Source organism: Jaculus jaculus, chromosome 7 (genome assembly GCF_020740685.1).
Source record: "Jaculus jaculus isolate mJacJac1 chromosome 7, mJacJac1.mat.Y.cur, whole genome shotgun sequence".
Lineage (NCBI taxonomy): Eukaryota > Metazoa > Chordata > Mammalia > Rodentia > Dipodidae > Jaculus > Jaculus jaculus.
The window spans coordinates 87,839,962-87,867,558 of NC_059108.1; the positions used below are offsets into that span (position 1 = coordinate 87,839,962).

Genomic DNA, 27,597 nt, shown 5'->3' on the forward strand with positions numbered 1-27,597 from the left:
TTGCTCATCTGGATATGTGCAGGATTCAGAGATCCCAAGTGTAGTCATGTGAGTTAGCAACAGGAGGTGGCTAGGCATTCTTCAGCATCCCTGGGTAAGGGTTATCAGATCTAGAAACAAATAAAGGTTCAATGTACCAGTGATACTTGAATGTCTAATATACTACCACTTTTATGAGTATAGTTTGTTGCATGAAACATTGGAAATATATTTATGCTTTAAAATATTCATTGTTTATATCCATCTGTGCATCTTATATTTTATCTGCCCACCCCACCCTAAGAACTAATCCATAGGGCAGCCTGAGTTAGGCTTGGGGGATACTTGGTAATATGCCTAGTAAACCAAGAACTAGAGCTGATCTAATATGAGCAAGTCTAAATTAAGTCCTTGGTTGTACACATGCATCATTTTAATGTGTTTCATCATCTGCTTGAGCCTTTTGTCTTTGAGTGAAAGTCTCTGTAAACTACACTTGAATACCATGGCGTTAATCACAACCCTCCTGAAGTATTTTCATATTGTGTGTAATAAATGCCCATATACTTAGAATTTAAAGTAAGAACTACTTACCACAATATTTAGTGAAAATTACAAAGCTAGTACAAATTAAGCCATCATTTTGTTAAGGTGTATATTATAAGTCTTATTTAATTTCCCCATGTTTCTATATGTATGTTTATATAACTGTTGTGTCAAGACTTTTACTGATAAAGTATTTCAATTAGCTGCTAAAAGAAATCCATTGAAGGAGTTACAACTGATGTACATTTGGACTAAATACCTATAATCAGAGTTGTTTCTCACCTGAATTCCTCTTATTGATATTATGTAACAAGTGGTCCTGATTACTGGCAATAATTCATTTAACAGGCTCATATTTGCATGGTAATCTCTTAGAAGTAAAATAATGATTCACTAGTACTTCTGAAAAGAAAGTGACACTAGATGTAGGCTAGATAAGTTACATAGTCACCTCACCGTGTCTGAAAGTCTTGTTCCTGCTCTCATCACCAGTTTTTGGGATTGATTTGAGACAGCTGAGAAACTAAATGACGTTTGTGAAACATGGCAGTGGAGTGGGCAGGGTGAGGAACAAAGAAAGTAACTGGGGAGTCATTGTCTTCATTGTCACCAACCTCCACATTTCAAGTCTCTTTCTTCCTGGATGTGGTAGTTTGAATGGCCTCCAGTAGATTCAGGAGTTTATTAAACCTTTAGATCTCTAGCTTTCTGGCTACAGGAAGTGTCACTGTAGGCAGATCCTAGGGTCTAGCCCTAAGGTGTGTTTGGGGGTACATCTGGAATTCCAGCCTAAAGTATGCATAGTGCTGGTGCACTACCTGGGGCTCCTGGAGTGTGCTTGTATGTGGTGTTGCTGATGGTATTTCTCTCTGCGTAAACCTGTGAAAGGGGGACAGATTTTTCTGCCATTATGGAGCTTCCCCTGGCTCTGGAAGCTTCAGATAAATCTCATCCCTCCCATAAACTCTGTCTGGTTTGGAGGTTCATCCCAACAATGTGAAGCTAACTACTACACTAGGAAACTAAAACATAACTAAAACTAAAAAGGCAAGGAAGTAGTGTTAGCAGTGAGGAAATTGCATGCAGAGATATACAGGGAGCTGAAGTAATCCTCATGTACCAGAGACCTCTTATGTCCTTGTGTGACCTGTGTGTTGGTTATCATTTTTCAAAATCTTTTAACACTGTCATTTATAATCATGGAAGTCTTTTTTTTCTCATAGGCTTTATTCTCTACTACCTTCTTATAAAATGTCCTCATTTCAGTTCATGGAAGCAACCACAGAATTCTCAAAACCTAATCCTATCCCAATACCTCACCCCAAATCACCTTAATGTGATGTTCTGGGAAATTTATGGAGCACATTCTTGTTAAAGAAAAGTAGCCTTTTGGTAATATGGCAGCTAATTTTCCTTATTTGGAACCCAGCATACTATCTTTATTTAAAGCATAAAAAAGAAAACCTTTGCATTGTTCAACTCTATGCCTTAAGCAGATCAGATAAAGCTCTGGGCAAATCATGCCTTGACTGAGGTGGCCACTCTTAACAGCCAGGCCAACAGGCTAGAGAGTGCAACCTACTCCTAAGACACATCTCATGTCTTGACATATCCTTATCATAAGAAATTCCATCCTCGAGGCATTTATAGAGCATATCTCCTACATCTGCTCAAAAGTTATTTCCATGAGACAGTGGGTCTATGGATGAGGCACCAAAACCCAGTGCTCCCTAAGAAAGCCTCTTTCTATTGCTCAGAGCCTCCTTACCCAATATTCTTTATCCCAAGGTAATAGAGCCAAGCACTTCCAAACACCCCAGGAAACACAATTTGTGGAGGAGGAATTTTATTTAAAATTTAAAATTATTTAATATGAATGGATGTGATACATAATCATTCAAACAGTTCAAAAATTAAAAATACATATTCATTACATTTCATTTCCTCCCCCATTTCCTACCCATCCCCTCTATCCCTGATGCCTTCTCTAAGCTAACTCTTGCTCTGGTTTCTTTTATTTTTGGTCAGGGGGGCCGGAGGTGGGTCTACCAATGTTCTTATGTACAGTCATGTGTCACTTATTGATGGGAATAATTTCTGAGAAAAGTGTCATTAGGCAATTATGCCATTGAGTGAACCACATAATGTGTACTCACATGGACCTAAAAGGTAATGGTCAGTGACCTGACATATCCCCTAGATGCAATAATGTGATGACATGAATATGAGATGGACAAGGCTGTGACTGGGATAAGGTGGCAAACTATTTTATAGTAAACTACTGTTGTACTAAGTAGGACCATACTCTAAAACTGAAAAGTCAGGTATAGTAAATACATAAGCCAGTTATAATCATTTATCATCAATATCTGGCATTATATACCATACAAGTTATATGTACTATATATACAATTGGCAACACAGCAGGCTTATTTATACCAGCATCATTATAAATGGATGGCATTACATTACAACATGTAGGATGTCACTAGGCTGTAGGAATTTTTCAACTTAATTGTAATCTATGGGGCCACCATCATATGCAGAATCTGTCAGTGAATAAATCATTGTTTCAGCACATGACTGTAAATACAAATAAACTAAATACATATTATGTCATAAATTGCTTATAATTAGGACAATATACACTATACACATTTCTTACCTTGCTTCTATTGTATTAAATATATTCTGGACATCATTGAATATTAGTACAGACAAAGTAGTTGAGTGACAGAATATCCTATTAAACATTCAAAAGGTTCCTTCAGCCTTACTATTAATTACAATGGTGCAATGAACAACTTGACTTTTTCACATGCACAGGTATATCTGTAGGACAAATGTCTAGAAGTAAGACTTCACAGAATTTTGATTTAAATCTCTTTGTATAACATTTATCAAAGAGTAGCCTCTTTTGGTTAGTGCTGTCTCCTTATAAATTTATGAACTTCTAGGAAATAGAAGTTGTGTTTCAGTTTTCTTTGCCTTACAGCCCCTACCATAGTGCCTAGCACGTTAATGCTGAATGCAAACTAAATGTCCTAGTATAACTATAACCTTGAGAATGTCAAACATTAAAGTAACCCCTCAAATTGAGGACTGAGGTTCAGGTGTAGATTGAGGCACTTGTGAGTTTCTATTTCAAGATGAAAATGGAATTGATAAAGATAAAAGTACTGAATAAGGAGTGGCAGTTTCAAGGATGAGGAGGTCTCTTCAAACCCAGGGACTGGGTCAATGTCAGGTAAATTTCTAGGTTAATCACATACAGTGGTTGAATGGCAAAATGGAGAGGAAGCCTAGAGAGCTCCCTCCTGATGAAGACCAGCCATGGAAACTGAGAACACTTATTTAGAAACCAGGCCAAGGAGGCCTGGAGTCAAATCTGTATGGAGATGGAAATCAAGAGAGAAAGAGAAAGAGAGGGAGAATGAGAGAGGGAGAATATGCCTACTTCTCATGCAGGTCCTCAAGGCATCCTCTGTGAATGACTCCTGCTTTTGCTCCACCCCTCCCACACTTGGGGAAGATTTAACAAAGTGCCTTTAGGAGAAACCCAGACCTGGTCCTAAGCTGGTAGTAGCTGGGCTTCTGCAGTTCTTTCATTCTCCATCCCAAAGCAGCCCTCTAGATCTGCTGAACCCTTAGCAAGTAGGTTGTAGAGTGTTCTTTCTCCCCACAAGGTCATTATCAACCATCAGAGTAGCCAACAAAGTATGTTTAGCCAACTTCAAAAAGATGGAATGGCAGACAGGGCATCACATATTAAACTCGTCTCAGCCTTTGTTAAAATCCCTGCCTCTAAAACACTGTCAGAGAAAGGTAAATTGGTACAACTACTTTGGTTATGTCAGTTAATGTGGCAATAACATTTAAAAAATTGTAAATGTGTTTCTATTGAATGATTTAATTTCAGGGAAAGAATTCTTCAAGTACACTTATAAAAGTATACAAAAGAATGTATGTTGCCTGAAGCATCATTTTGAAAAGTAAAGATTAAATAAAATGACTTAAATATTTATCAGTGTGGTAATAGATTTATTCATAATACTGCATTATGTAATATCCTTTGCAGAGCTGCTAAAAGAATAAAATGAACCCTCATTGTGCAGATGATGGACCAATGACCAGCATACATTGCTAAGTTAATAAGTGTAAGTTTAAAATAACCAATGTACTGTAAGAGTTTATTTGTTATTTAAAAGAAGATATGCTTGCATATGGATCAAATGTGTATTATAATATGAAATACTATTACTAATGCCCACCTTCAGGGAGTGTGATTCAGGAGACAAGTAAACAAAGTTGTTATTGTTTTTTTTTTACTTTACATGCTGTTTAAGTTATTTTCTAATTATAAAGTTCACCCATGACAAGGCTATTATTCTTAGGTTCCTGTAGTGAATTGATTATAGAGGATTTGGTGATTGTCTTTGACTCTGAATGACTATCATTTAAAACAATTCTTAAAAAGAGGTTCTTTATGCACAAAATCCGTGGTTGATCTTAACTGAGGTTCACAGAATGATCTCGACTTTGTGGATATATTCTCAGAAGTCAAACTTAGCTCATGCTTTTCTGTGATTACAAAACTTAATGTGTTAAGTCCTCAGACTCAAGGCCAGATTGTTGATAATTCTAGTGTCATCCTTATGTACCCACTGACTTCTCCTTATCACTTACCTGAACATATCTACTAAAAATCACTTTTTAGCAGTTTTCTGCAAGTTCTACTAAGCAATTTACCTAAAAGAATGAAAAAAAAAAAAAGGAAGTGTCATACTTTATAAGGAGAAGTGACAAAAAAAAAAGGCAACCCAACATTATGCAAGTGTCCTGTTGCCAAAGAAGAGACTGTTCAGGGTCGCTCACAGAAAGTAGATTTGGATTTTTACATCCTGGTAATTGGAGTCATTCAGTCAGTCTCTGTTCCTGATCTTGAGGAGAGAGAACCTGAGACAAAAAGTGAGAAGATGAGAAAAATGCCAAGGCAAGAAAAAAAAATAAACAAAACACAATTGCCAATACAATTGGCAATGAACTCATTGTACATTGTCTTGAGGCAAGGCTCAACTCAAAAAGCTCAAATGTAGCAGGTTATCATTTGGAACATCAATTTTCAGGCCTACTACTTTTTCCAATATTTGCTGTTGCTAACATAATAATGTTTTGAGTTATAATTTAATAAATTTTCCCAATGTTGGAAAGTTTTAGCTATTTGTTTTCTGCCATGTGAAAGAAAACATATAGAGTATACATTTATTTACTGCCTTAATGTATTATTGCTCTTCTCTATGGAATAGTTTTCAATGTTAACAAATGTAAAGGAAACTACGTTTCCCATAGTAAGATGACAAGTCTGTTTTATAAGAAAATGATAGCTATATCAAGCAAGTAGACAATTCATGTTACTGTGATTATAATCAAGTCTAGCTTGTGGAAGTTAAGCAAGATGGAAATTCATAAATAACCTTAAGAAGTTTTCCAAAGCATACTTTTGAGTTTGCTGTGCAACCTTAGAGAGCTTCCACTTTACAATCAAATGCTAATGTACAATAATCACTGTGATGAGGTAAAGGGGGATTAAAAGATCAGTAAATCAAGAAGAAACAACAAAACTAAAAGCAAAACAAAGCAAGCTGTGATGCAGCAAGTAACGGAGCCTGCTTTGCCCAGTTCATTTGCTACCATACTCTTCATGTTCTACAATGACAAGAAGGAACATAGCTCTCTAAAAAGAAAATTTGTTTCTTCAAGATGGAAAGTTGTAAGCCTTTTTGGTAATTTAATTTGGTGTCATTTTGACTTTTAAGTTACTGGCATCTAATATTTAGATGTTGGTTCCTAGAGGTAAGTGATCTTAGCAACCAATGTGAATCCAACTTTATGTTGGCACCAAATATTGGAATGGCATCTGCATAAGATAATATTGTGTTTTTACTCCATTCTCCAGATTGCTTGCATATGAATATACAAACCAGAGTCCACAAGATTGAGATAGGTCTTCAAATTCATTTTAGTAAAGGCTATTTCCTCCTCTGAACCACTAATCAACTTTATAATGTGCCATTTCTACAATACAAGTCTATTTGTGCCAATATCTTAGCATCATAGTATCCTCTCATCAGAATGTTGGTTAGGTTCCCTAGTGTGAATCACTTATCCAGTACATCGGCTGATTATTCATGTGTTTTTGAGATTTGTGAAATGTGGCAGATAAACAGGTTTATGCTGTGTGCAACTTGGAGGGCAGCCAATGGCTGCCTGCCTATATGGTATATTTACTCTCCCTCCTCAAGTCTTTCTCCCATACAGAGAAGCTATATTTGAAGACTAAAATCAGTTTGGAATGCCATCCAGTGATGTCACTGCAGAAAGCAGCAGGTGCTCATCCACTCATTTGCAGTGATTCCTACAGCGAAGAAAGTAAATCTGTGACTCACCCAATGGACAAAGAAATGTCATGGAGAACATTTGGACAACTGAAATGCAGGAAAGTAATGTTTTCCTCTGGAGATGTATTCTGATTTTAGAAAGCAAAACCTCTCAAGAGAAAATCAGGAATGATTTCAAAGTGTTTTTGCTGTACCTGTGGAAAGCCATGGCATGTTCCTGCTCTCCTTGCTTCCACTGTTTTATTGCTTTTGTGTTGTACTTCTAAAATAAATATCAATAAATCATTGCAGTTAGATCCTCTAATATAGACAGAAATGTACTTGACTCCCTACAGTCATTACAATTGGAGGGGACTCTGATTAGGATGCTTTACTTAATTAAGTGATATCGTCTAAAGAGAGTTCTTCCCTCCATTTTCTGTTCAACAGTCTTATAAAACACCAACAGAGGAAATTCATTCTGTTGTTTGCTTTCCTTATTGTAAATGGTTTCTTCTCATTCATGTTTTACAGATGTCATGTTAATGAAATGGCTAATAGGCCAAAGGCTGAGTTCAGCTATACAGTCTTAGTATAGCCTGGAAACATGATCTCTCCTATTCACAGAAATGTATTTTTAAATTTATTTTTATAGCATATATAACCTAAAATTAAGATGATTTAAAAGAATTTTTCCAAAAAAAATAGAATTTTTTCCAGAAAGAAATCATACTTTATCTAGTTTACATATGGTTCAGCAGAGCTCTTTAAGGTCTGTTTCTTTGGGAAAATAGAAAAAAAAAATAGGCAAAGAATAAGCAATCCTTATGTATTAGATGTTATTTGTGAGGCATTTAGCTTTTACTGAAAGAAGTCATTAAATTTGGATTGCCAATACAAATATGATTATATATGTTTTCTAAATAAATTGTTATTATGTTGCAACTGAACTCATCCATTTATTGTTTGTTTACCTAATGCTCAAATGCATGTTTTATTCATGGATGTCTGGGAGAAAAAAATTTTGCTTGATAATCACACCAAGAATATTTAACAAAAGCGATTCTCCTTTTATTAGTGAATAACTTTAAGCAGAATGATTTCATTTTTTTTCCATTACTTAATTCAGACCTGCAGGATTCTTAGCTTGCAGCTTTTGTTTCTCTCCCTGCTGCCTTTTATGCCTTTAATGTATGCATGCCTATCCACTGATGGGAGAGTATCATTTCCTGAAACTCTTCCTTTTTCCTTCTTGTTATTCTATTGGTTGGTTTCTAGTTTGGTTGGTTAGTTTTCACTAGTTAATTCTGTCATTTCACTTTATGTATAAAATAGATAAACTGAAATCAAGTAAATAATTCATTATGCTAATGAATATTTTAAATTCTCTTTCACTGCAGTGAAGTTGTATTCTAAATGTATTTACTCATTCCTTTAAAATAGCATATATTATGATTATGAAAATATAATTATGCTTTTAAACAAATTTAAAAGCCCACAGGATAGAAAGCTGTAAAGGATGTGAATATTTATCAGCATCTAAGATATAGTTTTCATTAACAGATACTGTTAGTTTGCAGTTTTAGCAAAGTAACAATAGCCTTGCATTGAAATAAGCAGCTTTATTTCTATCTACTAGATGTAGGAAGTAGTATTAAGTGTAATAGATTTTTAAATAAACTCAATCAGCTTACAACAGATTATTTTTACCTTGACACAGCACGCAGCCAAAAACATTTACTGATCTGTAAAGTTTAAATACATATAGGTCTAAAGTTATAAAACTGAATATTAATGAATCACTTGCAAAAGAGCTTTTCATTGATCTCTAAACTATTTAAATAACAATTTATGAATCTGAAATCCAACCCATATAGGTTGGTCATTTATGAAACCAAATAATAGTAATAACATAATTGCTTACTGAGTCAATGTTTAACTCTCAACTTTTGTTTTAACTATATACTATCTGCACAAGATCACTACCTGAACATTTTAAATTTGTATTCTGAGCATTCAAGAATTACATAATTTTTCTTAACTACTTAGTTAAGAATGCCAAAGGGGGGAAAATAACAGTAAAGCAATGTTCCCCTAAACATATTACACAAGGTGATCCCAAAAAGTTACTTATAACTATTTCTTTACTTTTCCAAGACACTGTTTATTAAAGACTAGCATTGTGTTCTAAAGTTTATGAAATTTTAGATTTTGTGCCAATGCTGCAATCTAGATAATTTTTACCTCAAAGAGCTTAGTTACCCTATCTTCTGTTAAACCAACTTCTTTACATATTTTTTAAGCTCTTCATTTCAAAAGGTACCTTTGTCCTGAAACTAAACATAAGATATTCTTGGTTCACTAAAAAATTTTCTTGAAGAATTGGATAGCAACAAGTAAATCTGACAGAAATTTCATTCCACTCCTTCCCATGTCTGTTTACTTCTTTTAAAATAATGTTGTAAAAAATAATAAACTTTTTTGTCTTAAGACTTAAAAATGAATGAGAATTGTGTCTAATGAAGTGCCACTGAAGTAAGAGTGGCTGCCGAATCACATGTGAGTCCTGCTTTGCCTGAACCAATTATGATTATCAAATGACTTTTCTACTTAAATTGTTTTCTTTAAGAAACACTGGTTTTAGAAATAAGCAGAGTTTTTGTAACATGTATTTTACAACATAATTATTCCAATTCCTATAAATCAAACTGCATGCAACAGATTCAATTTCAGGCTATTTATTGAAACTGCTTTTCAGGGGAGCAGTTAATGTGTATAGCTAATGCTTTGGAGCTGACAGACAAATACCTCAATCCTGGGGAAGTTAGACATGAATATTACTATTCCTTCGGTAGACTATTTAGTAAGAAAAAAGTTACACTCTAACATAGTGGGGTTTTTATATTTATAAAATGAGTACCCTAACTAAAGTATTTGTCATCAAGGCTCTTTGTCTCTACATAGCAACATAAATAGTAAATTTCCTAAGAAGAACCTAACTAAGAGCAATCCTCCTGCAGTGAAGTAGATCAAAGCTGTGCAGAGAGGACAAAGTTTAATGCTGGAGAGAAGATGGTTCCTTGAAACCCCCTTTTTTGTACAGAAACAGTTTTCAAGAAAGGAAATACTTAGCAATAAGCCTTTTAATTCTTTAACTGTTTAGAGGAGGAAGGAAAAAAGAAAAGAAAACATTTATTGTGACATGAGAAGAGACAAAATGCAGATCAGAATAAAATAAGCAATAACCAAACGGTCAAAACTGGGCTGTTTTAGTTTGCTTCTAAAGCATATTTCCTTCTACCAAGAGCTGACTGGAGGAGCCTGAAGAGCAAGCTAACCCCCACTGGAGAGTTGTGCTTTAGAAATACTGGAGACTGGATCACAGACTCCTTTGGAAGACAATTCCCTTAAATAGCCCCAGTTTCATGGTAGTTTTGCCTTCAAAAAGGGGGACATGCTAGCCATTCACAAGTTAGCTTTTAAAAGGGGGCAAAACTTGACAATCAGCTATTGTCGTGATGCATATATTCTTAGCAATCTTTTTTAAAAATTTCCTGAAGCCCCTCAGTATCAGATGGATCACTGCCTTTAATGTTAGATGACAACTTAACTAAAAACCTAGCAAACTAGATATTTTTTAATGTACAATAGAAGGAAGGTGAGAAAAAGAGACAACAAACAAATGCTCTTTAGAATGAGCAAACTATGAATTTCATTAAAAAGGTGACAAAAACAATAATTTCTCTCAGTAGTATTTTTCTTGAGTATAATGAGTGAAACAAAAGCTAAACTTTTCTGGTTAAAACCAGGCATGAAATGACTTGAGGAAACAGAAGACCACTGTATATCCTTTTAAGCCATGTATGACATTGACATTATGTAGTTAACTGACCTCAGTACTACATTAATATAAGAATAGCTGTAATACAGTATTTTTAATTTGTAATATATTAATAAATATATAAATAAATAAATGTAATAAATTAATAAATAATATTAATATATTTGTAATATACTAATCATTCATAATATTCCTGCATTCAATAGCTCAGGAATAGTCCAATTCTTTTTTCACAATCACAATAGTGACAACATAAAGTGTATAAAAACTCAAATCATATACTAAACTTCATTTATAAAAGCCAAAAATATATCAATTTTTATCATGCTCAAAGTTACACAAAAATTTTAAAAAGGTTATTCTAAAACACACATAGAACATTTCAGGATTTTTTAAGATCTTATTTTCATAAGTTATTTAACAATAATTAAAAGAAAGAAATTAAAATGTCATATATTTTAATGAGCCAAATATTTTCTTCTCATCCTTTTTGCATCATGACTGTGGGAAAACTGTATTATGAGAATCAGATGGTGCACTGAAGGCAAGGATGCTGTAAAGTGTCCTGTTGATTGGTTCTAATTAACTGCAATGCTCCTGCGTTTTCAGTTTTAGCCGCACAAACAGCACAATGCCTTTTATTTTGCCTTGAATGGATTTTTATTTAAAAAACAGCTGATCTCAATATCCACAACATTTTTGTCTTCTTATTTCTTAAAACTTTCCTGAATATTTTCTTTTCAATTTGAAAGATAATTTTGAAAATATTTCAAGACTATAAGATAAAATCAGTTAACAGTATTCATGTGGTCTTTCACATGCATTTTGTATGTTTTATGCAATGTGACTATATTCTCACCCTTCATTTCAATTCCTCTTTAAAAGTTATACATCTAGACTATGGGGTAAGCTGAAAATTCTGAAAATCAATTTTAAGCATGCTGTTAATTTTAAATTTTATTTTGTAATCAGACTGCTAAGCAGAACAGACCACAAGGATTCCAGAATTAAATGTATTAAATGAAATTCTTTGCACTCACCTTTCTCTGATGATTTAAGCTGAAGCAGCCTTGACAGAGAAAAGTCATGAATTTTCATCAACTTCACACATGTCATACATTTAAAAACATTTTGATTTGCCCTGGGACCCCTGCATGTCTCTGAAGCACAGTAACGGTTCTGTGATGTTTTGTAGGTACAAACCCTGTGAACTCCCAGAGCTCTAGAAGATATATTAGTAATGTAAACAGCCTTTAAGTGGGGCACTAAATAACAGGAAGTTTCCAAAGAAATACATAGTTTAAAATAAGGAGCTAGCATTAGAAGCGGCATAGTTTCTGTCATTGTAAAGGGCCACAATTTTATCCATGTAGTACCTTTCTGAGAGCATTCAATTATATGACCTGAGAAATAGAACCATTTTGGACAGGAATATCTATAACTGAAATATTAGGGCTATATCATTCATTTAGTTGACTAGCACTCAAAAGTGATTAAATAGTAATCAGATGAAGATAAAATGTGATTCATATGAGCAGAAAGTCCACTGTTTCAAAACAATCATCAACACCCTCACCTTTGCCTCGAAGAAGGCTACTTGTATTAAGATACAGCAATCAAAATAGAATTGGGCCCTAAGTAGTACACTTAGCTGTTGTCTCTGAAGTAGCTCTATCCCTCTTCAAATTTTAAAATAAAATAAAAAGATACCACTAAGTTGAAGAAAGAAACAAACACTAGGAGAAGTGCAAATAAAATTGCAAGCCGTAGAATGATATAATTTACTCTGCCTCTCACTTTTGCAATGGAGGAAATAAAGCTCAAGGAGATAACATGACTAACCCAAAGTCTTTCAAAAACTAAAATGTAAAGAAGTCTTCTGGTTCCTAGTAGCACTCTTCATGCAGCGATACAGTCTTCCAATATAATAACAGAAAGGTCCACCTAGGTTCTTGTCAATCACGCAAATAAAATAATGCATAGGTAAAAGGTATGTGCAGGTTATACCAGATTAACCAGCCATGTTTACACAGTGTGAGCAATCATTTTCTTTAAAAAGATACTTCACTGAAAACTATCTTTATGCCTTCATTCTTCTCACGCTTTCAGGATTTGCATCTACTTGATGAAAGCATTTCTCTTTAGTACTGTTCCACGCTAGTCTTACTGTTACTAGTTTGCCTCACTTCCAGTCCATTCTCCATTCTGCTGACAGCACAGCCTTTCGAAAATGCACATCTGACTATGTTCAATTTTTTTCAATCTATAACTCTGATACACAAAATAACTCTGCACTTATTAGTCTTCAACAGGTTTGGCCTGTACTGCCCCTTCAATTTTACTACTTTCAACACTCTCCACACTTTACGCTCTGGTAAGATAAATAGGTATAATTCCCTGATCATGACCTCTAGATCTTTAGACAGCTGTTTTGAAGCTATTTCTTCCACCTAAGATGCCTGATGAACTTTGCTCCTCCTGCTAGACATAAATACATTTTCCTTTGGGATCCCACTCCATCTTGCTCAGACCACAAGATTCCACTCATTGCACTCAACTGTAATTGTCTACATGCATGCCTATCTTCTCACACTCATTGTCTGTGAGGTCAGAGGTCTATCTTTCTCTCCATGCTTGGTACTTTGTCTAGGGTAAGCGTTCAGTGAATGTTTGTTGACTGAATAAACCAACTTGTTTAATTTTCTTCTTATAGCAAAATATTTGTCATGGTGTTTCACAATTACAATGTCTGGATGCACATTGATATTTGGAACAATGTGTTTTTAGTTTATGTTGACCATTTTCTCCTCCAAATTTTAGTATATGTGCTGCCAAAGTGAGAACACTATCAACTATTTTCTCTAAGTACAAGTTTTAAATCATTCTCTCATGGTAGGCAATTAACTTTGATATCATATTGTTGATAAGATACCAACTCCTATCTTCAGAAGAACAAAATGAAAAATTCTTGGAGAAATATGGGTCACACTTGGTAAACAATGTTGGCAATGAGGGTTCCCTTCAAAATGGCTTCATGAATTTATTTTATTTCATTGCTTTTTTGAAACAAGGTTTCATGTAGTCTAACCTGGCCTTAGACTCACTATGTAATCAAGGATGGCCTTAAATTTGTGATCCTGCTCCCTTAGTCTCATGAGAGCTGGGTTTACAGGTATGTGCTACCATGCTCAGCTTCTATTTCTTACTAGGAACAAATTAAGGAATTAATGTAATTCATGAAGCCTATAAATGTATATTTGGAAATAAATAGGACTTGGTAGCAGTACCTTATGCCAATTGATGTAAAATGGAACACCTTTGGGGTTTTATTGCCATGTGACTCCAATCTTTCCCATCTTAATGAGCAACTACTGAGTAAACACTGCTCAGAAGCAAATATTTATTATAGGAGCCTGTTCACAGGAAAATAGGAATGTCCTTTCTACATGAGCCCAAACTTTCCTCTTGAAGTGCTATACTCATAGTCATTGATAAAAGAATTCACCTTCAAAACTATAAATAATTTTGAGCCAAGCAATGAAGAGATGATTCTAGTAGCTGTTTTAGATTAATAGAAGGCATAGAGAATCCAAGCCTGAGGCCACTTTTAAGCTCACAATTCCCTCCCGCCCTGCTCCACCATGACTCATTCCATTGACTTCATTGTGCCCTACAGTTCCTTCTAACATGTGAGAAGCATGCACTTAGGGACAGAAGTTAGGAGCATAGTAACTAATAGGCATTTCTCCTGCACATAATGGATTTATGGCAGCCAATGGGTCACCTTCCTCAGAACAGCCCTATGTGCAATTATCATTAACAATCAACACTACTTTATTTTTTTTTTAATTTTTTGCTAAGTCCACACTGGTAAATTCTCAACTCTGACCTCTAAAGAATGATAACATCTATAACATTCAAGTCTCTTCATCTCCTCAAAAGATGGTTATCCTTTAAAATAGCAAGTCTTGAATGATGAGTGTATTATAGAAAGTTTATATCTGAAATATAATAAAGCTCTTACAAGTTACTAATTTTTAAAATTAATTTTGTGCTTCACCTGAAATTTTATGTTTGTTTTAAACAAAAACACAAATATGTTTTATAATGGTATATTTACCATCACCTCATATAGTTTTAATAAACAGGAAAGTATGAGACTTCTCTCTTGCTGACTAGCAAAGAATGAAACCTTCTTTTATTCTGTCATTTTCATCAAGCCCACCTAGAATTTTAGCCATTTTCTTTTGTTAACATAAAGTAAGAAAATACTGATAATACTCCTTTATCTTCATATTTTGTATATCAGAAATTATATAAAGGAAATAATGAAAGCATTTCAAAAACTGAATCAGAAAATATTTATTAAGCAAATATTAGATGCCAGGCACTACAGAAGGTACTGACAGCAGATACAATGAGGGGGAAAAAGAAGAAAAAAAAAGTTTGTTAACAGCTCTGGACTTAAGAATATGAAAGGTTAGGGGCTGGAGAGATGGCTTAGCGGTTAAGCGCTTGCCTGTGAAGCCTAAGGACCCCGGTTCGAGGCTCGGTTCCCCAGGTCCCACGTTAGCCAGATGCACAAGGGGGCGCACGCGTCTGGAGTTCGTTTGCAGAGGCTGGAAGCCCTGGCGCGCCCATTCTCTCTCTCTCCCTCTATCTGTCTTTCTCTGTCTGTTGCTCTCAAATATATAAATAAAAAATGAACAGAAAATATTTAAAAAAAAAAAAAAGAATATGAAAGGTTATATTACCTATTCAGTAATATAAGCTTAGAATTTCCTTCTTTCCACTTGCTTTGTTCTCTTAAAAGAAAATCTTTTGTGGAAGGGAGTGTTTGTCAAGATGGAAAGTGTTCATGAACATAAATTTCAGCTTTATAACCTAGTAAGCAAGGAAAGCATATGTCAGTATACTCAACTTAGGTGGGGCTCTTTGACAGTTTATAAGTAAACTTATAAAGGGTCATGATAGACTTTGGTTTTATTAGCATCTGAAAAGAAGTCATTACATTAAAATAACTCAGTTGTAAGATCAGGCAATGATTTGTACTGTCAGCTAATAAAATGGCAGCCAGGCATATTTGTACAGTAAAATCATTTTACTCACTTTTACAGATATCCTCTTTTTTGTTTAATAAACTTGGAAGATTGCTCATCATTCATTATTGTTTAAATTATAAGGCACAAATCTGTCATCTGATATTAAAATATTTTCCCCCTGTGGTAATGTAGAATACTAATGTCTATCTTTCTATTCTTAAAAAATACCCTACTGTAAAGCTGGGCATGGTGGTGCATGCCTTTAATCCCAGCACTCAGCAGGCAGAGGTAGGCAGAGATAGGAGGACCTTGTGAGTTCGAAGCTATTCTTAGACTACATAGCGATTTCCAGGTCAGCCTGGACTAGAGTGAGACTTTACCTCAAAAAGCAAAACAAAAATACCCTACTTTGATAATATAAATTTTGAAAAAAAATACATTCTTTTTTTATATTTTTATAAATTTTATATTTCACATCTACCCATATTCAAACATATGATATTCTTTGAAAACTATATTTGGCTAGCCTTTCTGACAAATCATACTTCCATGAATTTTTTTTCTTTCTTTTTTGTTCAAAAGTGTTCCAAAGCCTCTCATACAAGCAAGTATCTTGTAGGCAAACCTAGACAACATCTAGGGACTTTTCTTAGTACCTAACTAATGAAAATTAGAGTTTTACCTTCAGTGAAGATAACTCATCTTAGATCCTAACCACTTTCAAAATAAGCGTATGAGAAAAATGGCCTATCTTCCCAACAAGGGGACCCAAGATGTCTTATTTCAGCTTTAAAACTCTTCATGGTACACTCACCTCTTGCAGCCTTAACTTACCACTAACATTTGAGATAGATGCGCTTTGTCTTTGCCACATGCCTGTACATTTCACTTTGAGATAGTAATAAAAAAAAAAACATTTTTTACATAATCTCAATTTCACATTTTTCTGAAAGTTGAGTACCTAAATCTATGAGTTGAGTTTAAAAAGTAGGGGGAAGAAATTCTTTATTAAAGCAAATGTTAAAGCCAGAAGTTTGCTCTATTAACAAGAAGCAATGCTTCTCCAAATTTCATAGGTTGCTCTTGATCTACCATTATGTGATAAGGGACAATGTCTGGAGGTTTCTACTTACCAGTAATTAGAATCTTGCTTTTATTCGTGGTAGTTTTCAAAACTGAGACTATCAAGAAAGGCACCTACAATTTACTTTTTGAGGAAACTACATGAAATCTAGGTTAGCTCAGATCACTACCATTCCTGCCCTTCCAGAAGTGAATTCTGCCAAGAGTTTCTTGCAAATATGAGGTGAAAGATGCAGAAGCAAAGCTGATTGGTGGACCTGAAAAATGACACAAAAGTTTGTGTGGTACCTTCTAGATGCTGCTACAGGATTACATGAGTTTGATTCCCTCCTCTCAGTACCTCCTGGCAGCTAAATGGGACTATTGGAGAGCTGCCAGAAGGGTAGGTAGCCAACCTGCCTGCCCTTGATTGTGCCTGCCAGCTTTTTAATAACAGAAGTAGGGTCAAGTAAGTGAAATCACAAACGGGGGAGAGTATTCTGAAAATGCAAAGGCAGTTAATGTCCTTCCAAACCTCAGATGGCTGGCAACCCTTGGCAGAGTAATCTGTGATTTGTGGCACCTGACCCTTCCACTGTGACTGTTATCTGTGTATTCACTAGAAACATATTTACGGAATCTCTCCATTAGCGAAGATGCCTTGTGTGTGATTACCCAATTGTCATGGTCACACTAGGGTTTTGATACAGATGCTATTCACAAATGAAAGACTACACTAAACTATACACAGAATTGGTAGTAAGCAGGGGTCTTCAATCAGTAGATCAAGAGTTCTCCTGGTAGATCTCAAAAGGATTATTACCACAGCCATGCTCTCTCCCTCTTTTCCCTCTACCTTTCCCAACCAAGTTCAGAAAAGAAATTTCCTCTTATGGATCCTTAAAAATTCTTATTGTTAATAAAAAAACAGCAATAATAATTACCTAAAGAGATGGGTCCATTTAAATAGATTCCAGAAAGTATTACTTGCTTAAACCAGCTAATATTGCTCTACACTTATACATCAGAAACATACTTTCTCTCCACTATTTTTTTAAGTGACAATTGCAGACAGAGCTGGCTTGCAGGCTGTATTTCTCTTCATTCTGACGAAATCAACTACAAAGAAAAAATTTTAAAGATCCTCTGAGAGCAGTGACTATGGAAGTGCTATTGAAAAGTGCATTGGGTAGTTTAAAAGTGACATCTCTCCCTCTTCCCAACCAAAAATAAATGGCACAAAAGTCCTTCTTGAGGTAAGTTTTCTTCTTGTCTTCATTGTATGTTGGCAATTTCTTTAGTATTAACTGAGAAAGGGGAAGCAATTATTTAGAAAACGGGATCTGACTCAACAGGAGCACCTAAGTACTCATGAATCAAAATGTAAAAAGCAGTCACTCAGAGTCCCTTGCCAGGCCTCCCAAATGAGAGCAAATGAAAGTGACAGTCTTACCAGATAGACAAATGGAGGTAACATGCTCACCACAGATTATGACTACCTGATCTGAAGTGATAGTAACTGTCCCAACCCTTGGGACTGCCTAGGATTGAGAAGGTCAAGAGCCTGGAGACTTGGGTGACTTGCCCTCCACTGCCTGACTGGAGACATCAATCACTTAGAGGTCTGGGGCCTCTGAATCCTGGGGAGGAAAGGCCTGAAAGACAGATTGAGCTGGGAAGCCCTTGGGCAGAGCTGGTCCCCCGCACAGAGGAAGACTCAACCAGAAAGATACCCCTTTTCTCTCTGGGGAACCACTTCTGCTCACCAGGGAACTGGCCCAAAGCTAGATCCTAGTGGATACAGTGATTACCCCCGGATAGCTTGCCTGCCACACTCAGAGATTAGATTGTCATCCAGACTCTCTGGTTCGATGCCCTATTCTGCCTCAGGAAGACAGTCGGACGGGTGGGTGCCTGGTGCCAGGAGTCCACGCAGGGATCAGCCTGCCCGCGGGCTGGACGTGTGGGCCCCACGTGAAAGGCCCGACGTAGGCGCCCTGTTGGGGACTTGGATCGGAACTCCCGGAGCGTCATCGCCTTTCGCAACTGGGAGTCATCTGGACGCAGTTCGTCCCTGGCTACCCGAATTCAACCCCTGTGAAGATGCTCGCTGCGTTAGCGAGCAACAGAAGAAAGAATCATTTAAATGGGGGGCGGGGGGAGACAGGCAAGCAGCCTGCGAGAAAATCACACAAGAAAAATCCCTATCACTACCAAAACCGTTTCTAAGAAGTCCTGAGTTTTTATTCCTGGATATTTCACTTTAAGAGACGAAGAAAGAAAGAAAAGAATGCATATATATATATATATATATATATATATATATATATTCATTCATTCATTCTACGGTTTTTAATTGAAGTAAACAAAGTGCAACAAATCCTAACTCAAACATGATTGCAGTGAGATTAGGGTCTAATTGCTTGGGGTTCGGGTGGAATCTGCAGGCTAAATCCTACAGGGCCAATCTGAATTTCACAATCTTTCTGTCAAAAGCAGAGCGATGAGAGCCCACACGCTTCCTAACAAGTCATTTTTAACAGTTACAAGCTTCACACAAAGACCACACAGGGCGTCTAAGAGATGCAAATCTAATCCCTGGTCATTCTACAGGCCTTCAACAAAGATGTGCTAAACCCTAATAGAAAAGAAATCAGTTCTCTGTCACCAGGCCCTGGTAAAATCTATTAGAGAATGGACGGAGCCGCATCTACAGCAGTTGCTGCAAAGGTTAAGGACAAGTACAAATAAGAGAGACCCAAGTTTTGTTTTCCGTGTGAAATATCGGGAGAAGCTAACCCCAAATGAGTGACAGGATTCGATCCGTGGCTTCGCATTCATTTGAACGCTAGAAAGAAATAAACACACACATTAAGACTTTTGAAGACTCCGTTTCTGAATTTAAGAGAGATGAAACAAATCGCCCCAGAGATGGAAATCTTTGTCTCCGATCTATCAGAGAAGATGGACGGGAGAGGCCGCGAGCGCGAGGGCCGTGTCCGGAGGACGCGGCGCGGCCTTGGGCTGGGGGTGGTGGACGCGGGCGCGGGGACCGGGCCGGGACGACTTTGCCCCCTTCTCCCCCGGAAAAGCCCCGACGGCCGAGTGGCCACGGGAGTGAGGGAGGGAGGGAGAGAGAGGGAGGGAGGAAGGGAGGGAACGAACGAGCGAGCTCGGGATGCGGGGGGCCTCTGGCGGCCGGAGCGGAGCCTGGACCGCGGTCCTCCATCCCCGACCGGCTCGCGCTGGCCGTGGTCACTCTCGGGGACCTCGCGGGCCACCGCGGCCTCAACCCTGCAACTCGGCGGTCACCGCCCAGGGACGTGTCCGTGTCCTGCGGGGGGATCTGAAGGGTTATGATGTAGCTAGAGCACATCGCAGCGTGTGTGACTCTTAAAGTAGAAGGGTCCTGGGGCCACGGGCTAGCAGAGAAGCCCCTGAGCGGGCCTGGGTGGGGTGAGGACTCCCTTCTCGCGGCGCAGAGCCCCTCTCGGCCGGGGTGGTGGTGGACCGGGCGGCCCGGGCCTCTTTCTGCTGCTGCCGCCAGGCTCCGAGGTTGAGAACAACCAGCTGGCCCGGAAGACTTTCTTGACTTTTTCCTCTCTTCCCCTCTCTCTCTCTTCCTTTTTTTCTTTTTCCTTTGCTTGTGTGGAGGGGGAGGGAAACGTCTGCCAAAACATGTGGCCCCACTGAGTGGAAGCGAGGAATACTCCTTTCCAGACCCGCCCACCATCTGAAGCAGCTCAGGGCTCTTCGGAGAGAGCAGTGGACTGGGATTTGTTCCTAAGTCCCAGCCAAATTTCCCCAGCACGTTCCTAGGCAGCTGGGACACCCTCCACGTGATGCCTCTTTCTAGGATCCCGAGGAATAAACCCCCTTTCCAAGTCTCTTCTACCCACTAAAGAGGTAGGCGGGGCATGTGTCCTAAAGGAAGGAGATTTGTCTGCTACAGAAGTTTCCAGAAGTCACTGTTTTCTCTCCCTACCACTGCTCCTCCCAAATTTTACCTTCCTAGGTGGGGCCCAGGGCCCAGAGTTGACCCAGTAGGAATAACCGGGTGGACTTGGGACGATAGACTTGGTCTGCACCCCAAGACCTGCTTAATTTGCACTTGCAAGATGGTCTGGGTTTCCAAGTCTGGGCCAGAGAGGCAGTATTTTGTAGAGTTGACCCTTACCTTAGAAACAGACAACTAAATACAAACGGGCTTTCTCTTCACTGGGCTTTATGGTGGGCCAGCCAAGGCTGTGACTTATGTGGGGCTGTACTCCTTCCTCCCCATCTGTTAACATTAATTGAATTTCCCAATTAATTGAATTGGCTTCTCTGCTGCTTCTACCATGTTTCTTGCTAGTCCTCTGACAGACAGACCTTGGCCATTCTTTTGCTTTTCTTATTCTCCAAATGGCCTCCCATATGGACCTTACTGGCTTTCATTCTTGACAGTTTAGTCCATCCTTTTAGTACTGACATTAAGGAAATGGTACTAAATTGCCTACAAAGACTGCAGCTATGAGTCTGGAATTGGACAAGAAAGCAAGTAAAACAGGCATTGAAATGAAGAAATGGAAAATGGGAGAGAATGTGGAAACAAATTGATGTTAAAGTTACGGCAGGCTATGAATACAAGAAGAAAGATGTTCCTGAATGGGATTTTTTGAGTCCTGATGGGAGTCAAGGAAGGAGGCATCCTGAGGAAGGTGGGCTAAGGCCTCCTCTCTCATTCTAATTGCACCTGTTTGGCCTAGCAACCCCAATCCTATGTATCTTTGGTCCAAGAAGGTGTGGAGAGAGAAATACAAACCAACCATGACTTCTAGAAGTAGTCATGTGGTCACTACATCACTATGGAGGTGGTAGGTGGCTGAAATATCCTGTCTGGCAACTTGTTCTGGCTCTCTGCTGATCCAGGGTATCTTATACTGTTAGCTCAGCTAAGCCTAGTCTAGAAACTGTCCTGGGCCAGAGGAGATTGGGTCCCTCTGGTCCCAGCGTTACCTTCACTTACTTCCAGTTGTAGGAGCTCTGTTCTCCCAGTTTTCAGAACTAGGGAGTGTGAATGGTTTTATCTCTACCCCTATCCCTCCTCCCAGAGTGTACAGTGCCTCTAAAAAACCTGTCTTATCCATTGGATAGATTCTGGAAAGAAAAGAGGTTTTGAGGGGTGATAGGGAGGTAGGGAAGATGTCTTTAGATCTTTGGGATCTCTATCACTAGGTGCCTGTTAAGAATATTAATGTGGTTTTGGTTTTTGTTCTTAAACAGTTTTGCAGAAAATTTAATAAGCAAGGCTAGGAACTGTGTGGAATTCCACTGCCCCCCCCCCCACCATCTAAATACATATACACTTCTGTCTGCTGGTTCTCCTAAGATCTTCCCAGAGACAAAACACTTTGCAAGAATATATAAAAACACAACACCTGCCAAAGAAGTACCAACTTGAGGTTAATAAATTATCCACATGTGAAATAAAAGTGGAATCAGCATTAAGCACATACTATTATTACATTGCATTTCAGCTTACTAGAAAGTTCATTAGACACTGGTGTCTGAGAAGAGAATGAGACTCCCCACCCCACTTTTTCCTGATAAAAATTTATCAGAACAGGAATAGCTTGCTGGCTTTGATTTTGGTTTTCTCAAAGATTGGACTTCACTGTATTTTTATTTTTATAAATCCCTTCAGGTTAGACTTTTGCATCACTATCATGACCCAGTGAGCTATAATCTGTATATTCTACAGTTGGAATTCACAGGAGTTTCTACACTCCCACATATCAGGTGTGCGTGCGTGTGTGTGTGTGTGTGTGTGTGTGTGTGTGTGTTGTTGTTGTTGTTGTTGTTGTTGTTTCCAAGGAGGGGTTAGTAGCCTTGTCCACAATGGCACACTGCAAAGATTTTTTCTCCTCTGGACTCGGTGGAGAGGCCTCAGCTGCGGTGGATTAGGATGGGGGCCACATAAAATATGAAGGAGAGTGAGGCTGTGGCTAGGCTTGCAGGAGAGACTATGGTGGGCAGGGTGAAGCCTTGAGCAGGGGTTTGGCAAGAAGGGGAATGCAGAGGACAGCTGCTCAGTTTGTTCCTGGAAAGCAAGTTTCCAGGACAAGAGACCCCAGATTTCAAGTGCCCACACTTTTCCTTGTGACCTCTGACAACACATCTTAAGTGGTGTAACTGCAAGGTCCTAGTGATGTCTTTTGGATTTTTCCCCAGCCTCTGCACCTTTCCCCCATAGCCTCCCCCCAAGTCCCCCACACCAAGGAGGGGTTGTGCTGTTCAAGATCACAAACTTTACCCCTATGGAACGTTTCATTTTTTTTATTATTAGAATTTTTCATCAGATCTTTTCGGTAGCATATTCTTTACCATGAGGAGAAGTCAGCATTTTTCCTTGGCACCTTCCTGGAAATTTTTCTTCTTAAGCATGGAGTTTTGAATTTTAAACAATTTAGTTCTATATCCAACAGGAATATTCCACTTAAGATATACTGGTTCTAAAGATACACACACACACACACACACACACACACACACACACACACACATGCTGGTCTGAACCTAGAAGAAAATATTTAGTGCTTGCCTACAGATTCTGTCACCCATCATCTGCTCGGAATGCACTGCGTATCTTTCAGCGTGTCCGGCTCTTATGATTGCAAATGGCCCTGTTTTCAAATGGAAATAAGACTTGCAAACTGATTATGTGTATTGAATCAGAATCACTCACTAGATCCTCTTGTTTAAAATGTATTGAAAAAGGATGATGGCTGCAGACCTCTGTAACTAGTTCCCTCTCTTCTCAGGAAGGTCGATCTGTTTTGCAACTTTTTTGCCATTTGAACATGTTTCAGGCAGATATAAATTATGTTACCATTGTGCTGCCAGTTCAAAGCTCAGACTTGGTGCATATACTGCCTCCCAGCCATCTCCCAGGCCCTCTCCACCAGCATCTCCCCTTAAACATGTTCCCCCAGCATTGACTCCCTCCACCCAACACTTTGGCCCAGCTATAACCAGCTCCTCTCAGCTGTGACACCTATGGGCAGAACCCACTTGCTTTCACCAAGGGCAGGTAGGTGTTCCTCTCTGTTTCAGTTCTCTTTCCTCTCTCCTGTCTTTCCAATGAACAGAACCACATACCCGAAAATTCCCAACATTAAGAGACATAAACTAATAGAATCTGTGTGTTTAGTCATGTCATAATTTTTAACAAGTAATTTGATATTGATGTGGTATTGCCATTGTTCGAAATGGTTTCACACAGGAAGTTTAATGTCAATGTGCTAATATAGTTTCAAAAATTTTAGAGTTTTTCTCTTTAGACTTATTCAGTGTTAGATTATAGGCTAGGGGTAGGTCAGCTTTTTTGTTAAATACTTCCAAAAGGTTTACCCATTTGATTTCAGTATGAAGCCCATGGACTCTGGATGGATAGAGAGATATCTGAGTTTTACCTGTTGTGTGAAATTTGAGTATAAAGCAGTACTTTCAACATTGGTTGCACCCTGGTCCCAGCCTCAGCAGTGCAGGAAGGGAGCAGCAATCAACATTCCAGTTCACACTACAGGCTGATGGGTAGTGATGAACTAGTTACAACTTCTCTGAGGTGGGAGGGGGACGCAGGGGAGGAAATGAGTGCTCTGTGTCTGCCTATATGATTCAAGACTGTAATTCTTTCTGAGGCAAAGTCATAAGGGATGGAAAAGGCCATCCCTGCCCAGCCTTCCTACCTCACTTAGTTCTCACTCAGGCCTGCAGACCTCAAGGCACCAAGGAGTGGCCAGGTCTGGAGAGATGTTTAATCTTCCAGGGTTTCCAAGTCTCTTTGAAAGAAGCTTGTCTCTGCAAGCCTGTTTGGAGTCCAGATTCTCAGACTTTTAACTTTTTTTGTTCCCTACAGGCATGTATTGTCTGGGTCTCCTGGGTCAGAGAATAACCAGTTTAGAGGAACTAGCCCTCGGTCCTCTTTGTGTCATTACATGTCATTACAGTAATTCCTAGGTCTACATCTGAGCACAGTACTCGGTGGTGCGTGTGCTGGGGAGATCTAGTAAATTAGTAGGACACAGGCCAAATATACTCTTGTTTTCCTAGAGCTCTGGACACCTTCAAGCAACATCTTTAGGAGAGAGAATGTAATTTGTAGCAAGGTGGAGGGCTGTCCTATTCTGAGCAATTTTCCACAGAACAGTTTCAGAGCACTGCGATACGGGAAAGTGCCCAAGAACACTTCTCCTGACCTAACACCTTTAGTATTGTAGAAACAAAATTAAGCACAATCGCCCAAACTCCTAGAAATACAACGTTTAACATTCCACCAATAACAGCCTCTGTGATATAGTGTATCAATGACAGTATTTCCTAAGATGTGATTATGGAGGTATGGACAGTTTGACCCTTTTTCTTGTTGCCTAACAACAAACATATTTTATATCTTATTATATCTTATTTCTACTATTAGTGAAGACCAAGATATAGAAGATATTTAATATAAATGAAGATCAGAGATATTTTCCTTCTGATTTTTGTTAGCTGCGCAGTAATACTCATTCTAATAAGTCTGACAAGGGGCAACAGTTCTTGTTAATAGATTGCCATAAGTCTCATACTCAGCTGCATCTCATGCATTTGTGAAGAACAAATTTTAATATTTCTTCAAGGATAATAAACTCTAGACTTTTATAGGACAAGAAGTTAATATTCTACCTTAAAATGGGTAACACTAAAGAACTTTAAAAAAAAATAAATTCCAGTTGCGTGTGCTATCTTAATTGAGAATAAAAACATTCAACTCTTTTGAATCTAACATCCTATTATATACTTAAATTTTCCTTTTAAAATATCTTTAAAATAGATACATGTATATGTAATGTGTACCTGTATAGACTTCTATTTACACATACATAGACTTCTGTGCACACATCTATGCCTACATACAGAGAACGCTTTAAATATTATTTTGGAGGAAAGAGTTGTTTTTGTTTTTTACTAAGTCTTAGTGTCAACAATATTTATGCTTGTGTTTCTTTATCTTCCAGGCAAGTCACTGCAGTGATCATGATTTCTTACTAATAACAAAAAGAAATAAAACAGAAAAATATAGTGAAATCTCCCCCTTTCCATAACATTATCATATTAACAAAAGGAACACATGTTTATGAACCAGAGATGAAACAGGAAATTTTACCAAGTGAGGAGTGGGGCAGATACCCAGGATTGCACCTCGATATCCTCCAAGTTGGACATTAGGTCACTATCAGAAAGAAATGCAGCTGGCCACCTTAGCTATTGCTTCCGATGAGGCAGAAGCTGCATGCCGTTACCAAGCCAGCTCTTTCTCCTTTAAAACTTCACAAGAGGAAGTTCAGAAACACAACTATGTGGTGGGAGTGAGGCTCCGCGCCAACCTTAGCCTGCACCTTGAATAAAGCACACATTTACTTGGGTCCATATCGATTCCTTGAGACACTTGTGTGGGCAAGCCTGTGAGGGTCACTGGACATAGGTCACACCTTCCGGTAGCCACGCACTAATGAGACACCAGAAAACTTTCTGTGTACCAAATGGAGGCAGACTCCGCAACTGAACCCACCGAGAGTAGCCTGCAGCTCAGGAACACTGTATGAGGAAGCACGCCAGCCTGGAAGGCTGAGAAGAGCAGAGGAAGGAAAGGATTCATTCGCCTTCATCCTTCTCAATAGCCATATACCACTTTCTCCCATTTTAACAGAAAGCCATATTTGAAATGAACAAGCCAGCAGACCTCCTCCGAACATCATCTCAGATTCACATTTCCCAGTGGAATTCCAGTTCTTCACAAATAAAATCAGCAGCCCACTGTGCTTCACTCTAATAACGGGATGATGGGGGGAGTGGGGTTGAGGAGAGGGGAACTGTGTCTCGAGACTGGAGACATCCGATCAGAATTCAAGGCAGCGTCTCACAACTCTCTTGTTTATAGAAAATGAGTATCTGCCGAGCTTGCTTTAGCTCAGGAAAGGGGTCAGTCTTTATCAGCATAGTTCACACAGATCCTGGATTTTTCCCCCCCTTATCTTAAATTGACCCGCTTTTAAGATAAAGACATAATAGAGAAAGCATTGACCTTACCTGGTCCCTAATGAGTTGGAAGTCAGAAAACCTGGCTCTCGTTTCCTCTTATCTTGGATCGCCTGAGAAGAGACTCGAGCTATCTTTTGTGCACTTGCGCCTTGAGATAGCCGCTCGCCGACGCCCCGACGCCGGGCAGCCTCAAACGGCTGAGAATCTTCCTGGGGGTCTCAAAAATCAAAAGACTACATGCTAAGATCCAAGCACTGTCTGAGGGGTTTCCTAGCCTCAGGCCAGGAGGATTGAAACTCTCTTGAAAGACTCCCAAACCTTTCCCCGGGTAAGGCCCCAAGCCCTAAGCAGAGGCCAAAAGAGATGTCTGTGCTGAGGGCCTCGGAGTGGGAGCGCGCCCGCCCGCAGATATAAAGCGCCCAGAGCCTTGTTCGACAAGTGGACCTCAGTCTGTCTTGCAGCTTTCTGGCGGACCACAAGCTACTTCCACCCGCCTGGTTCCTATCCAAAGTGGCTGCCTGGATGCTGAAACATTTCTTCTCTTACCTGCCTCCTGGTTTTGAGGACCTGTCCCTGTGGGTGGCAGTAGCCACCGGGGATCCCTTCCTCTTTTTCTCTGGGCTTCTCTGTCCCGCTTTTCTGCCTAGTCTCGGAGCCCAGCCCAGTCCACCTCCCTCCAGCTCCTTTC

The 27,597-nt window shown here is 38.7% G+C and overlaps 1 long non-coding RNA gene across 1 annotated transcript; it reads right to left on the bottom strand.

Annotated features, from left to right (window-relative positions):
* LOC123462034 lies at nucleotides 1-27,597 on the bottom strand. Its single transcript, XR_006638053.1, has 3 exons — nucleotides 27,456-27,597; nucleotides 26,958-27,126; nucleotides 1-110 (listed from the first exon to the last, which is right to left on the bottom strand). It is a non-coding gene; the product is annotated as an uncharacterized LOC123462034 (long non-coding RNA).